Below are 10,965 nucleotides of genomic sequence, written 5' to 3'. Positions count from 1 at the left end.
AGAATCCGTATAGGTGTTTGAGTGTTCGAACCGTAATGCACAAGAAATGGTATGTAAACCCCGTATTTACATATCTGCCACTGTGCAAAAGAATCCGTATAGGTGTTCGTGTGTTCGAACCGTAATGCGCAACAATTGGTATGGAAACCCCGTATTTACATATCTGCCACTGTGCAGGAGAATCCGTATAGGTGTTTGAGTGTTCGAACCGTAATGCGCAAGAAATGGTGTGTAATGCCCGTATTTACATATCTGCCACTGTGCAGGAGAATCCGTATAGGTGTTCGAGTGTTCGAACCGTAATGCGAAAAAATTGGTATGGAAACCCCGTATTTACATATCTGCCACTGTGCAGGAGAATCCGTATAGGTGTTCGAGTGTTCGAACCGTAATGCGCAAGAAATGGTATGTAAACCCCGTATTTACATATCTGCCACTGTGCAGGAGAATCCGTATAGGTGTTCGAGTGTTCGAACCGTAATGCGAAAAAATTGGTATGGAAACCCCGTATTTACATATCTGCCACTGTGCAGGAGAATCCGTATAGGTGTTCGAGTGCTCGAACCGTAATGCGCAAGAAATGGTATGTAAACCCTGTATTTACATATCTGCCACTGTGCAGGAGAATCCGTATAGGTGTTCGGGTGTTCGAACCGTAATGCGCAAGAATTGGTATGGAAACCCCGTATTTACATATCTGCCGCTGTGCAGGAGAATCCGTATAGGTGTTCGAGTGTTCGAACCGTAATTCGCAAGAAATGGTATGTAAACCCCGTATTTACATATCTGCCACTGTGCAGGAGAGTCCGTATAGGTGTTCGGGTGTTCGAACCGCAATGCGCAAGAAATGGTATGTAAACCCCGTATTTACATATCTGCCACTGTGCAGGGGAATCCGTACAGGTGTTCGAGTGTTCGAACCGTAATGCGCAAGAATTGGTATGGAAACCCCGTATTTACATATCTGCCACTGTGCTGGAGAATCCGTATAGGTGTTCGAGTGTTCGAACCGTAATGCGCAAGAAATGGTATGTAAACCCCGTATTTACATATCTGCCACTGTGCAGGAGAATCCGTATAGGTGTTTGAGTGTTCGAACCGTAATGCACAAGAAATGGTATGTAAACCCCGTATTTACATATCTGCCACTGTGCAAGAGAATCCGTATAGGTGTTCGTGTGTTCGAACCGTAATGCGCAACAATTGGTATGGAAACCCCGTATTGACATATCTGCCACTGTGCAGGAGAATCCGTATAGGTGTTTGAGTGTTCGAACCGTAATGCGCAAGAAATGGTGTGTAATCCCCGTATTTACATATCTGCCACAGTGCAGGAGAATCCGTATAGGTGTTCGAGTGTTCGAACCGTAATGCGCAAAAATTGGTATGGAAACCCCGTATTTACATATCTGCCACTGTGCAGGAGAATCCGTATGGGAGTTCGAGTGTTCGAACCGTAATGCGCAAGAAATGGTATGTAAACCCCGTATTTACATATCTGCCACTGTGCAGGAGAGTCCGTATAGGTGTTCGGGTGTTCGAACCGCAATGCGCAAGAAATGGTATGTAAACCCCGTATTTACATATCTGCCACTGTGCAGGGGAATCCGTACAGGTGTTCGAGTGTTCGAACCGTAATGCGCAAGAATTGGTATGGAAACCCCGTATTTACATATCTGCCACTGTGCTGGAGAATCCGTATAGGTGTTCGAGTGTTCGAACCGTAATGCGCAAGAAATGGTATGTAAACCCCGTATTTACATATCTGCCACTGTGCAGGAGAATCCGTATAGGTGTTTGAGTGTTCGAACCGTAATGCACAAGAAATGGTATGTAAACCCCGTATTTACATATCTGCCACTGTGCAAAAGAATCCGTATAGGTGTTCGTGTGTTCGAACCGTAATGCGCAACAATTGGTATGGAAACCCCGTATTTACATATCTGCCACTGTGCAGGAGAATCCGTATAGGTGTTTGAGTGTTCGAACCGTAATGCGCAAGAAATGGTGTGTAATGCCCGTATTTACATATCTGCCACTGTGCAGGAGAATCCGTATAGGTGTTCGAGTGTTCGAACCGTAATGCGAAAAAATTGGTATGGAAACCCCGTATTTACATATCTGCCACTGTGCAGGAGAATCCGTATAGGTGTTCGAGTGTTCGAACCGTAATGCGCAAGAAATGGTATGTAAACCCCGTATTTACATATCTGCCACTGTGCAGGAGAATCCGTATAGGTGTTCGGGTGTTCGAACCGTAATGCGCAAGAATTGGTATGGAAACCCCGTATTTACATATCTGCCACTGTGTAGGAGAATCCGTATAGGTGTTCGAGTGTTCGAACCGTAATGCGCAAGAATTGGTATCGAAACCCCGTATTTACATATCTGCCACTGTGCAGGAGAATCCGTATAGGTGTTCGAGTGTTCGAACCGTAATGCGCAAGAAATGGTTTCTAAACCCCGTATTTACATATCTGCCACTGTGCAGGAGAATCCGTATAGGTGTTCGAGTGTTCGAACCGTAATGCGCAAGAAATGGTATGTAAACCCCGTATTTACATATCTGCCACTGTGCAGGAGAATCCGTATAGGTGTTCGGGTGTTCGAACCGTAATGCGCAAGAAATTGTATTTAAACCCCGTATTTACATATCTGCCACTGTGCAGGAGAATCCGTATAGGTGTTCGTGTGTTCGAACCGTAATGCGCAAGAATTGGTATGGCAACCCCGTATTTACATGTCTGCCACTGTGCAGGAGAATCCGTATAGGTGTTCGAGTGTTCGAACCGTAATGCGCAAGAAATGGTGTGTAAACCCCGTATTTACATATCTGCCACTGTGCAGGAGAATCCGTATAGGTGTTCGGGTGTTCGAACTGTAATGTGCAAGAATTGGCATGGAAACCCCGTATTTACATATCTGCCACTATGCAGGAGAATCCGTATAGGTGTTCGAGTGTTCGAACCGTAATGCGCAAGAAATGGTATGTAAACCCCGTATTTACATATCTGCCACTGTGCAGGAGAATCCGTATAGGTATTCGGGTGTTCAAACCGTAATGCGCAAGAATTGGTATGGAAACCCCGTATTTACATATCTGCCACTATGCAGGAGAATCCGTATAGGTGTTCGAGTGTTCGAACCGTAATGCGCAAGAAATGGTATGTAAACCCCGTATTTACATATCTGTCACTGTGCAGGAGAATCCGTATAGGTGTTCGAGTGTTCGAACCGTAATGCGCAAGAAATGGTATGTAAACCCCGTAGTTACATATCTGCCACTGTGCAGGAGAATCCGTATAGGTGTTCGAGTGTTCGAACCGTAATGCGCAAGAATTGGTATCGAAACCCCGTATTTACATGTCTGCCTCTGTGCAGGAGAATCCGTATAGGTGTTCGAGTGTTCGAACCGTAATGCGCAAGAAATGGTGTGGAAACCCCGTATTTACATATCTGCCACTGTGCAGGAGAATCCGTACAGGTGTTCGAGTGTTCGAACCGTAATGCGCAAGAAATGGTATGTAAACCCCGTATTTACATATCTGCCACTGTGCAGGAGAATCCGTATAGGTGTTCGAGTGTTCGAACCGTAATGCGCAAGAATTGGTATCGAAACCCCGTATTTACATATCTGCCACTGTGCAGGAGAATCCGTATAGGTGTTCGAGTGTTCGAACCGTAATGCGCAAGAAATGGTTTCTAAACCCCGTATTTACATATCTGCCACTGTGCAGGAAATCCGTATAGGTGTTCGGGTGTTCGAACCGTAATGCGCAAGAATTGGAATGTAAACCCCGTATTTACATATCTGCCACTATGCAGGAGAATCCGTATAGGTGTTCGGGTGTTCGAACCGTAATGCGCATGAAATGGTATGTAAACCCCGTATTTACATATCTGCCACTGTGCAGGAGAATCCGTATAGGTGTTCGGGTGTTCGAACAGTAATGCGCAAGAAATTGTACGTAAACCCGGTATTTACATATCTGCCACTGTGCAGGAGAATCCGTATAGGTGTTCGAGTGTTCGAACCGTAATGCGCAAGAAATGGTATGTAAACCCCGTACTTACATATCTGCCACTGTGCAGGAGAATCCGTATAGGTGTTCGAGTGTTCGAACCGTAATGCGCAAGAATTGGTATCGAAACCCCGTATTTACATGTCTGCCTCTGTGCAGGAGAATCCGTATAGGTGTTCGAGTGTTCGAACCGTAATGCACAAGAAATGGTGTGGAAACCCCGTATTTACATATCTGCCACTGTGCAGCAGAATCCGTATAGGTGTTCGAGTGTTCGAACCGTAATGCGCAAGAAATGGTATGTAAACCCCGTATTTACATATCTGCCACTGTGCAGGAGAATCCGTATAGGTGTTCGAGTGTTCGAACCGTAATGCGCAAGAATTGGTATCGAAACCCCGTATTTACATATCTGCCACTGTGCAGGAGAATCCGTATAGGTGTTCGAGTGTTCGAACCGTAATGCGCAAGAAATGGTATGTAAACCCCGTATTTACATATCTGCCACTGTGCAGGAGAATCCGTATAGGTGTTCGAGTGTTCGAACCGTAATGCGCAAGAAATGGTATGTATACCCCGTATTTACATATCTGCCACTGTGCAGGAGAATCCGTAGAGGTGTTCGGGTGTTCGAACCGTAATGCGCAAGAAATTGTATTTAAACCCCGTATTTACATATCTGCCACTGTGCAGGAGAATCCGTATAGGTGTTCGTGTGTTCGAACCGTAATGCGCAAGAATTGGTATGGCAACCCCGTATTTACATATCTGCCACTGTGCAGGAGAATCCGTATAGGTGTTCGAGTGTTCGAACCGTAATGCGCAAGAAATGGTGTGTAAACCCCGTATTTACATATCTGCCACTGTGCAGGAGAATCCGTATAGGTGTTCTGGTGTTCGAACCGTAATGCGCAACAATTGGTATGGAAACCCCGTATTTACATATCTGCCACTGTGCAGGAGAATCCGTATAGGTGTTCGAGTGTTCGAACCGTAATGCGCAAGAAATGGTATGTAAACCCCGTATTTACATATCTGCCACTGTGCAGGAGAATCCGTATAGGTATTCGGGTGTTCAAACCGTAATGCGCAAGAATTGGTATGGAAACCCCGTATTTACATATCTGCCACTATGCAGGAGAATCCGTATAGGTGTTCGAGTGTTCGAACCGTAATGCGCAAGAAATGGTATGTAAACCCCGTATTTACATATCTGCCAATGTGCAGGAGAATCCGTATAGGTGTTCGGGTGTTCGAACCGTAATGCGCAAGAATTGGTATGGAAACCCCGTATTTACATATCTGCCGCTGTGCAGGAGAATCCGTATAGGTGTTCGAGTGTTCGAAACGTAATGCGCAAGAAATGGTATGTAAACCCCGTATTTACATATCTACCACTGTGCAGGAGAATCCGTATAGGTGTTCGGGTGTTCGAACTGTAATGCGCAAGAATTGGCATGGAAACCCCGTATTTACATATCTGCCACTATGCAGGAGAATCCGTATAGGTGTTCGAGTGTTCGAACCGTAATGCGCAAGAAATGGTATGTAAACCCCGTATTTACATATCTGCCACTGTGCAGGAGAATCCGTATAGGTATTCGGGTGTTCGAACCGTAATGCGCAAGAATTGGTATGGAAACCCCGTATTTACATATCTGCCACTGTGCAGGATAATCCGTATAGGTGTTCGAGTAATCGAACCGAAATGCGCAAGAAATGGTATGTAAACCCCGTATTTACATATCTGTCACTGTGCAGGAGAATCCGTATAGGTGTTCGAGTGTTCGAACCGTAATGCGCAAGAAATGGTATGTAAACCCCGTATTTACATATCTGCCACTGTGCAGGAGAATCCGTATAGGTGTTCGAGTGTTCGAACCGTAATGCGCAAGAATTGGTATCGAAACCCCGTATTTACATGTCTGCCGCTGTGCAGGAGAATCCGTATAGGTGTTCGAGTGTTCGAACCGTAATGCGCAAGAAATGGTGTGGAAACCCCGTATTTACATATCTGCCACTTTGCAGCAGAATCCGTATAGGTGTTCGAGTGTTCGAACCCTAATGCGCAAGAAATGGCATGTAAACCCCGTATTTACATATCTGCCACTGTGCAGGAGAATCCGTATAGGTATTCGGGTGTTCGAACCGTAATGCGCAAGAAATGGTATGTAAACCCCGTATTTACATATCTGCCACTGTGCAGGAGAATCCGTATAGGTATTCGGGTGTTCGAACCGTAATGCGCAAGAATTGGTATGGAAACCCCGTATTTACATATCTGCCACTGTGCAGGAGAATCCGTATAGGTGTTCGAGTAATCGAACCGAAATGCGCAAGAAATGGTATGTAAACCCCGTATTTACATATCTGTCACTGTGCAGGAGAATCCGTATAGTTGTTCGAGTGTTCGAACCGTAATGCGCAAGAAATGGTATGGAAACCCCGTATTTACATATCTGCCGCTGTGCAGGAGAATCCGTATAGGTGTTCGAGTGTTCGAACCGTAATGCGCAAGAATTGGTATCGAAACCCCGTATTTACATGTCTGCCTCTGTGCAGGAGAATCCGTATAGGTGTTCGAGTGTTCGAACCGTAATGCGCAAGAAATGGTGTGGAAACCCCGTATTTACATATCTGCCACTGTGCAGCAGAATCCGTATAGGTGTTCGAGTGTTCGAACCGTAATGCGCAAGAAATGGCATGTAAACCCCGTATTTACATATCTGCCACTGTGCAGGAGAATCCGTATAGGTATTCGGGTGTTCGAACCGTAATGCGCAAGAATTGTTATGGAAACCCCGTATTTACATATCTGCCACTATGCAGGAGAATCCGTATAGGTGTTCGGGTGTTCGAACCGTAATGCGCAAGAAATGGTATTTAAACCCCGATATACATATCTGCCTCTGTGCAGGAGAATCCGTATAGGTGTTCGGGTGTTCGAACCGTAATGCGCAAGAAATGGAATGTAAACCCCGTATTTACATATCTGCCACGGTGCAGGAGAATCCGTATAGGTGTTCGGGTGTTCGAACCGTAATGCGCAAGAAATTGTACGTAAACCCAGTATTTACATATCTGCCACTGTGCAGGAGAATCCGTATAGGTGTTCGAGTGTTCGAACCGTAATGCGCAAGAAATGGTATGTAAACCCCGTACTTACATATCTGCCACTGTGCAGGAGAATCCGTATAGGTGTTCGAGTGTTCGAACCGTAATGCGCAAGAATTGGTATCGAAACCCCGTATTTACATATCTGCCACTGTGCAGGAGAATCCGTATAGGTGTTCGAGTGTTCGAACCGTAATGCGCAAGAAATGGTATGGAAACCCCGTATTTACATATCTGCCACTGTGCAGCAGAATCCGTATAGGTGTTCGAGTGTTCGAACCGTAATGCGCAAGAAATGGTATGTAAACCCTGTATTTACATATCTGCCACTGTGCAGGAGAATCCGTATAGGTGTTCGGGTGTTCGAACCGTAATGCGCAAGAATTGGTATGGAAACCCCGTATTTACATATCTGCCGCTGTGCAGGAGAATCCGTATAGGTGTTCGAGTGTTCGAACCGTAATGCGCAAGAAATGGTATGTAAACCCCGTATTTACATATCTGCCACTGTGCAGGAGAGTCCGTATAGGTGTTCGGGTGTTCGAACCGCAATGCGCAAGAAATGGTATGTAAACCCCGTATTTACATATCTGCCACTGTGCAGGGGAATCCGTATAGGTGTTCGAGTGTTCGAACCGTAATGCGCAAGAATTGGTATGGAAACCCCGTATTTACATATCTGCCACTGTGCTGGAGAATCCGTATAGGTGTTCGAGTGTTCGAACCGTAATGCGCAAGAAATGGTATGTAAACCGCGTATTTACATATCTGCCACTGTGCAGGAGAATCCGTATAGGTGTTTGAGTGTTCGAACCGTAATGCACAAGAAATGGTATGTAAACCCCGTATTTACATATCTGCCACTGTGCAAGAGAATCCGTATAGGTGTTCGTGTGTTCGAACCGTAATGCGCAACAATTGGTATGGAAACCCCGTATTTACATATCTGCCACTGTGCAGGAGAATCCGTATAGGTGTTTGAGTGTTCGAACCGTAATGCGCAAGAAATGGTGTGTAATCCCCGTATTTACATATCTGCCACTGTGCAGGAGAATCCGTATAGGTGTTCGAGTGTTCGAACCGTAATGCGCAAAAATTGGTATGGAAACCCCGTATTTACATATCTGCCACTGTGCAGGAGAATCCGTATAGGTGTTCGAGTGTTCGAACCGTAATGCGCAAGAAATGGTATGTAAACCCCGTATTTACATATCTGCCACTGTGCAGGAGAATCCGTATAGGTGTTCGGGTGTTCGAACCGTAAGGCGCAAGAATTGGTATGGAAACCCCGTATTTACATATCTGCCACTGTGTAGGAGAATCCGTATAGGTGTTCGAGTGTTCGAACCGTAATGCGCAAGAAATGGTTTCTAAACCCCGTATTTACATATCTGCCACTGTGCAGGAGAATCCGTATAGGTGTTCGGGTGTTCGAACCGTAATGCGCAAGAATTGGAATGTAAACCCCGTATTTACATATCTGCCACTGTGCAGGAGAATCCGTATAGGTGTTCGGGTGTTCGAACCGTAATGCGCATGAAATGGTATGTAAACCCCGTATTTACATATCTGCCACTGTGCAGGAGAATCCGTATAGGTGTTCGGGTGTTCGAACCGTAATGCGCAAGAAATTGTACGTAAACCCGGTATTTACATATCTGCCACTGTGCAGGAGAATCCGTATAGGTGTTCGAGTGTTCGAACCGTAATGCGCAAAAATTGGTCTGGAAACCCCGTATTTACATATCTGCCACTGTGCAGGAGAATCCGTATAGGTGTTCGAGTGTTCGAACCGTAATGCGCAAGAAATGGTATGTAAACCCCGTATTTACATTTCTGCCACTGTGCAGGAGAATCCGTATAGGTGTTCGGGTGTTCGAACCGTAATGCGCAAGAATTGGTATGGAAACCCCGTATTTACATATCTGCCACTGTGTAGGAGAATCCGTATAGGTGTTCGAGTGTTCGAACCGTAATGCGCAAGAAATGGTTTCTAAACCCCGTATTTACATATCTGCCACTGTGCAGGAGAATCCGTATAGGTGTTCGGGTGTTCGAACCGTAATGCGCAAGAATTGGTATGGAAACCCCGTATTTACATATCTGCCACTGTGCTGGAGAATCTGTATAGGTGTTCGAGTGTTCGAACCGTAATGCGCAAGAAATGGTATGTAAACCCCGTATTTACATATCTGCCACTGTGCAGGAGAATCCGTATAGGTGTTTGAGTGTTCGAACCGTAATGCACAAGAAATGGTATGTAAACCCCGTATTTACATATCTGCCACTGTGCAAGAGAATCCGTATAGGTGTTCGTGTGTTCGAACCGTAATGCGCAACAATTGGTATGGAAACCCCGTATTTACATATCTGCCACTGTGCAGGAGAATCCGTATAGGTGTTTGAGTGTTCGAACCGTAATGCGCAAGAAATGGTGTGTAATCCCCGTATTTACATATCTGCCACTGTGCAGGAGAATCCGTATAGGTGTTCGAGTGTTCGAACCGTAATGCGCAAAAATTGGTATGGAAACCCCGTATTTACATATCTGCCACTGTGCAGGAGAATCCGTATAGGTGTTCGAGTGTTCGAACCGTAATGCGCAAGAAATGGTATGTAAACCCCGTATTTACATATCTGCCACTGTGCAGGAGAATCCGTATAGGTGTTCGGGTGTTCGAACCGTAAGGCGCAAGAATTGGTATGGAAACCCCGTATTTACATATCTGCTACTGTGTAGGAGAATCCGTATAGGTGTTCGAGTGTTCGAACCGTAATGCGCAAGAAATGGTTTCTAAACCCCGTATTTACATATCTGCCACTGTGCAGGAGAATCCGTATAGGTGTTCGGGTGTTCGAACCGTAATGCGCAAGAATTGGAATGTAAACCCCGTATTTACATATCTGCCACTGTGCAGGAGAATCCGTATAGGTGTTCGGGTGTTCGAACCGTAATGCGCATGAAATGGTATGTAAACCCCGTATTTACATATCTGCCACTGTGCAGGAGAATCCGTATAGGTGTTCGGGTGTTCGAACCGTAATGCGCAAGAAATTGTACGTAAACCCGGTATTTACATATCTGCCACTGTGCAGGAGAATCCGTATAGGTGTTCGAGTGTTCGAACCGTAATGCGCTAGAAATGGTATGTAAACCCTGTATTTACATATCTGCCACTGTGCAGGAGAATCCGTATAGGTGTTCGGGTGTTCGAACCGTAATGCGCAAGAATTGGTATGGAAACCCCGTATTTACATATCTGCCGCTGTGCAGGAGAATCCGTATAGGTGTTCGAGTGTTCGAACCGTAATGCGCAAGAAATGGTATGTAAACCCCGTATTTACATATCTGCCACTGTGCAGGAGAGTCCGTATAGGTGTTCGGGTGTTCGAACCGCAATGCGCAAGAAATGGTATGTAAACCCCGTATTTACATATCTGCCACTGTGCAGGGGAATCCGTATAGGTGTTCGAGTGTTCGAACCGTAATGCGCAAGAATTGGTATGGAAACCCCGTATTTACATATCTGCCACTGTGCTGGAGAATCTGTATAGGTGTTCGAGTGTTCGAACCGTAATGCGCAAGAAATGGTATGTAAACCCCGTATTTACATATCTGCCACTGTGCAGGAGAATCCGTATAGGTGTTTGAGTGTTCGAACCGTAATGCACAAGAAATGGTATGTAAACCCCGTATTTACATATCTGCCACTGTGCAAGAGAATCCGTATAGGTGTTCGTGTGTTCGAACCGTAATGCGCAACAATTGGTATGGAAACCCCGTATTTACATATCTGCCACTGTGCAGGAGAATCCGTATAGGTGTTTG

This window comes from Camellia sinensis, chromosome 6 (genome assembly GCF_055761805.1).
Source record: "Camellia sinensis isolate YWXY chromosome 6, ASM5576180v1, whole genome shotgun sequence".
Taxonomy (NCBI): domain Eukaryota; kingdom Viridiplantae; phylum Streptophyta; class Magnoliopsida; order Ericales; family Theaceae; genus Camellia; species Camellia sinensis.
The sequence above is the reverse complement of the archived record's forward strand: the minus strand, read 5'-3'. Positions refer to the sequence as shown.